The sequence below is a fragment of the Tachyglossus aculeatus genome, chromosome 3 (assembly GCF_015852505.1).
Source record: "Tachyglossus aculeatus isolate mTacAcu1 chromosome 3, mTacAcu1.pri, whole genome shotgun sequence".
NCBI lineage: Eukaryota > Metazoa > Chordata > Mammalia > Monotremata > Tachyglossidae > Tachyglossus > Tachyglossus aculeatus.
The window spans coordinates 104,866,649-104,872,648 of NC_052068.1; the positions used below are offsets into that span (position 1 = coordinate 104,866,649).

General features: G+C 46.0%; 1 pseudogene; it reads right to left on the bottom strand.

The window, feature by feature from the left end:
- Nucleotides 1-3,745: 3,745 nt before the first annotated feature.
- LOC119925446 lies at nucleotides 3,746-4,585 on the bottom strand (annotated as a pseudogene).
- Nucleotides 4,586-6,000: the final 1,415 nt, after the last annotated feature.

The window sequence follows — 6,000 nt, forward strand, 5'->3', positions numbered from 1 at the left end:
CCTTATCTTGGAATCCCCACCAATCAATTATCTCACCTTTTTGCTACCTTGTGAGGAGCCCCGGAGCTCTCTTCCCCCCGCTCCCTTTCACCACAAGCTGCCCGGGAGTTAGAGCAGGTAGTCAAAAAATTGGCTCAGGCTACGGTGGACCGTGTCACCCCAGGGAAACCCTTATCTGCCGTTGTCCTTCCCACCTCTGTCATGCCTACAGGGGTTATATGTCAAGAACAACAATTGGTTGAGTGGATGCATTTGCCCACTCAGCCCCGCCGCTCTGTTTCCCCATATCCGACTTTGGTAGCCCAGTTATTAGGTCGTATAATTCGGGGCATTACCGTCCTTTCTGGGACCAGACCCTCTGCATTATACCAACCATATACTTCAGATCAACTTGCCACACTTCTTGGCAACGATCCCGATTGGCAGATCCTTTTGGCAATGCATACCGGGGCTTGGGTTACTGGTCTCCCAGATATTCCACGATTAAAGGTTTTCTCACCCTTTGCATGGGTATTCCCCTGCATCACGGTTCCGGACCCAATACCGGGGGCTACCACAGTTTTTACAGATGAAACAAAAGGCCGAGCTGCCTATTATTGTCCACCGGACACTTCCCGCGTTATCCCCATTCTGTCCCATTCCGCTCAACACGCGGAACTTGTAGCTGTGATGTCAGTCCTTCGCGATTTCCCTCAATCACTTAATATTATCTCAGATAGCCGGTATGCATGCTTTGTTACTCTTCACATTGAGACTGCTGCACTCCAGTTTTCCGAGGCAGTCATTTTTCCTTTGTTCCAGGAACTTCAAGCAACGATTCGCGCTCGTTCTCATCATTTTTATATTTCTCATATTAGGGCACATTTGTCCCTCCCCGGACCATTGGTTGAAGGTAATGCTTGTGCGGACCTACTTACTAGGGAAATTGCTGGCGTACCAAGAGCGATTATTTTTGTTGCACCACTGTTGGCTCTGGCTCTTCTCCCTTTAGACACTACAGCCGCAGCCTCGAAAGCCCACCAGCCCTTCCACCAAGGGGCAGGAATGTTACGCCATCAATTTGGCATTTCTCGGGAAAGCCCGCGGGCTATTGTGAAAGCTTGTACCTCCTGTATTACTACATTACCTGCGGCCTCTGAAGCCACTAATCCCCGTGGTCTTGCGTCAAGAAAGCTGTGGCAAATGGACATCACGCATTACCCTCCCTTTGGCAGATTGGCTTTTATTCATGTTACTGTTGATACCTGTACATTATTTACTTTTGCGTCGGCTCACACTGGTGAATCAGGCACACATGTTATGGATCGTTGCTCCCCGTGGTTTCGGGGGCAACTCTCGGGTTCTTACCCTCTCCGGGTCTTTGGATGTCTCCGGACGCAGCCCACGCGTTCACACCAGGAAGAGTCAGCCAGAGGTTCAAACCTTGGTTGCCGTTTATTTGCTATCAGCGGTTACATGGTTGAAAGAGAGAGAGAGCGAGAGAGAGAGAGAGAGGGAGAGAGGGAGAGAGGCGCGAGGGAGAGAGAGGGCGAGAGAGCGGGTGCACGAGAGAGCGAGAGAGAGCAAGAGAGCAGGCGCGCGCCCCTTGTCTTGTTCGTCTCTTATACCCTCCGTTGCCCGGGGGCAGGGTATTCTCGGGGGATGGCGTATCGAGGCTTTGCCATGTAGCACACACCGCTCTCCAGCCACTAGCCTAACAACAGCTCTGTCCAGTCACGAAGCGTTTGCTCTGGCTCGCCCCCAGCCACCCGTTGCCAACCATCGCTGGCTGCGGATATGGCCTTGAGGTTGCCTCCAAGCCTTGCAGGTGCAAGCTTGTTTTTCTTGCCCTGGTCTCTTTATCTCCTGTTGTTGAGTCTGTTTGGCCTTGAGCCGTTGGGTACGGTTTGTGTGCACATACTGCCTGTCTCATCGCCTTCCCCCGCTCCCTACGATGGATCATTTGTTTCTTGCTTTTGCCTTTATGGGAATCCCACAGGTATTGAAAACCGACAATGGCCCCGCATACACTTCTAAGGCGTTCCGGTCTTTCTGTAATACTTTTGCTATCCGCCTTGTTACGGGTATTCCATACAATCCCACGGGTCAAGCCATTGTCGAAAATCGTCATCGTTGGCTCAAAGCCTTTTTGGAAAAACAAAAAGGGGGAGATGTACTGACCTCTCCCCATAGACAATTACAATCCGCTAAATATACCCTTAATTTTTTAACTATGGATGACAAAGGTCTCACCCCCGCTGAAAAATGGGGTGGTAGGGAAACTAAGGAACACCCAGAAAGAGTAAAATGGAAGGACCCCCTCACGTGACAGTGGCGAGGGCCAAATCCCTTATTAACGTGGGGCCGAGGTTATGCTTGTGCCTTTCCAGAAACTGAGGACCGCCCGATCTGGATACCTACAAAGAACATACGCCGCATCCTTTCTACAGTGTGTTCTCCCTCACCCTGCGTACTTCAGGAGCTGACCGAGAACCAGGAGACTGACTCTGCGACTTTTCCTCTGGAGGATCAGCGGCCCAGTTCCCCAAAATGGTGATCGCTTTCCTGATCCTCGCTTTTTCCACCGTTGTGATTACTGAGGACAGGTCCCTTTCGATTCTATCCCAGTCCATATGGAAGAACGGCAAATAAGAGCATGTGTATTGCCACCGCAAGCCTTCCTTGTTGGCTACCCGTCCCTTATCCCCTTCCTTTCCCTCTGGAATATTACATGTGATAATTGTAGACTTACCCAATATATATCCGCCCATGATGCCACTGCTACTATTCTTATAGTAGAACAACCTCATCATGCTATACTACCCACCTCATTATCCCACCCTTGGACTGAGTCCCCTGCGGATTCTGCCCTGCAGATGCTAGCTGATCATTTTCGTATTCCAAAATGGCGACATCGTCAGTTTGTTGGATTGTTAATCACTGGGTTTATCGCTTTAGCATCCATTATTATTGCTACCACCTTATCCTCTATTACCCTGCATACTGAAATAACACAGGCCTCCTTTGTTAATTCCCTTGCAAGAAATGTTTCTGATGCTCTGCAAACACAGTTACGAGTAGATAAAGCCTTTACCGCTCTCCAATCTCTTCTACAGCATTCTCTTATAGAATTAGGAAATGAGGTTGATGCTCTGTGCACTCAACTTTCTTTTCAACATTGTGGTTATCGTTACCCTCATATCTGTGTGACCCCATATTATTATAATGCCACATTTCCCGGGTTTTCGTGGTCCACGATCCGAAATCGGCTCCAAGGAGCCTGGCATTCTTCGAATGTCTCCCTTCATTTGTCACACCTTGCCTTACTCAACTCCATGCTTTGCAATTGTTTCAAAAACAAAAAGGGGGACCTGTGGCAGACCAAACATCTGGCCCATCGATTACTGAGCCTAAGTAGTAAGCCAGGCCTTCCGTGCTCACAGGAAGACCTACAAGGAACTGAGAGGAGAGATGTGGACAGGCAAGAGTTACTTGTTATCGGCCCTATGGCCTTGCATAGACGGGTGTTACTTGTTACTGGTTTTGAAGGTTACAGAATGGCTGTGTTAGTTATAAACACAGCAACATGGAAAAATACAGAATGTGACAGAAAGATATAAAAGTCTTGCTGCTTAACGCAATAAACAGTCTCCTTGTCCACCTTGAGACTCGCCTGGCCTGCGTTCTTCCATTGCGAGTGCCCATCTCCCCACTGTGCTGGACGCGTGGAGGCAGACCGCAACAGGATTTACTTTGAGTACCTCTTTTAATCATCAAAAAACAGAGAAAGCATCATGGTCTCCAATACGTTCTTCACTTCTTTGTTTCTCAAGCTGTAGATCAGAGGATTCATCATGGGGATAAACACAGTATAAAACACTGAAAATGCATTCTTATTCAGGGAAGAGTTTGAATGGGGTTGAAGATACGTGATAATCAGGGTCCCATAGAAAATGAAAACAGCAGTCAGGTGGGACGTACAAATGGAGAAGGCTTTCCGTTTCCCCACTCTAGAGTGGGTCCTCAGGATGGCAGCAAGAATGTAAATAAAAGAGATCAGGATAGTTCAGAGTGTGCTCAAGATATGAAAGCTAACAAAGATAAACATCACTAGGAAATTGATGCTTGTATCTGAACAAGAGAGTTGTAACAGTAGTGGAATTTCACAGAGGAAATGATTGATCACATTGGATTGGCAGAATGACAATATGAATGTAAAATACATATGAATAAGTGAATTCGCAAAGTCACAAAAGTAAGTAATTGATGCCAGGACAACACAGACTCTGGGAGATACAATGACTGTTTAGAGAGAGCAGTTGGTGGCAGATGGCCACGTATCTATCAATGTGCCATCACAGCCAGAAGGAATATCTCAGTGGTTTCAAATGCCCCAAAGAAATGAACTTGGGACACACACCCAATGTTCTGGGTTCTCTGCTTAGTACAGTGCTCTGCACACAGTAAGCGCTCAATAAATACGATTGATGATTAGCTTCCTGGGAGTGACACATGATGAGTAACATAAATCAACAAAAGATAAATTGCTGAGGAAAAATTACATGGAGGTGTGAAGTTGGAGCTCAATCTTGATCAGAATCGTCATCCCAAGGTTGCCTTCCACAGTGATAATATAGGCCATGAGAAAAAACAGAGGGGGCCACCTGCAGATCCACTCGGTTGGTCAATCAATCAATCAATCAATCGTATTTATTGAGCGCTTACTGTGTGCAGAGCACTGCACACAGTCTGTGTGGTCAGTCTGAAAGGATAAACTCATTGCACATGGTGAGATTTCCTTCTGCCATCAATGTTGTCCTCAGTATCTACAGAGATGGCAACAACAATGAGTGTGGGTGAGAACAACAGAGTCTTGATATAATAGGTTCTTAATCCAGTTGCACACCAAGGATTCACGATCTATGGAATATTTAAGGTCAAAATAAAAATTTAGAATGAGTGGATTTATCTCCCCTTTTATGCTTATTTTTAAGGAAGTGCTCTTCTCCCACTGTTCTCTGTACCTAATTCCCAGCTGTGATCTCTTTACCAGAGCTTAGTAGAGTGATTTAAACTTAATAAATACTATTACTACTCTCATTAGTACTACTACCACTACCACTACCACAACTACTTCTACAACTACTAGTACTATCCTCAAGTGAGGCTTAATGTATGGGGGACAGAAATATTTAAAAAGTGTTATAATGTCTTCTAATTCTTCTTTTTACTCTCTCATGCTCCGTAGTACAGTGCTGTGCACATACGAAGTTCTCAGTTAATGCTACAACTTAATGAAGTAATAGGCTTCACTTCTGAGATGCTGAAAGCCTCGGTCAGGGAGCTGAATTTGGGCACCATCTCCTTACTTTCTTATGGACAAAAACTCTTTGCCTATGTCCAGGCCAGACCGAACCTGCTCTTCAAAGTCTATAGGAAAATTGAGCTCTGTCTTTAGGATTCGATGTTAGAGTTAGCCCTAACCCTAACCCTAAATCGAGTTTCAATGCTCCAAAAGCAAAATAATCACTGTTTGAATAAGGACAGAATTACTCCCTGAATATAACCATGATGAGGTGGGAAGAGTTCCACATGATCCCCTACTGGTCTAGAAAGAGGTAATGTGTCCCTCTAAGCCCGTGATTGAGAAACTGTGGCCAATCAGGGACATTATGCTGGAGGTTTATTTTTCCTGGTGCTGAGGATAAAATAAAAGGCAATACCTATTATTAGCAAGGCTGGCTGTTAAAATGATGGAGGTGAAACTAATGGACTGAGGGGAAACAGGAAAAGAAACTGGGAACCTCTCCCCTTAGGAAACTGCATTTTCCAGAAAGTAAAAGTCCTACCATCCCAGAAATCCTGGGGTGGAGACCTTTAAATGTTAAGAAGAGAAGCCATTTGCTCTTTTTACTCCTGCTACTGAACCCGGGGCCTGGCTGCTTCCATTGTGTCATAGTCTTGGGGAAGACTATGTGCTGGTAATACATATCTTCAGAAACTTGTTGATCAGAATTCCCT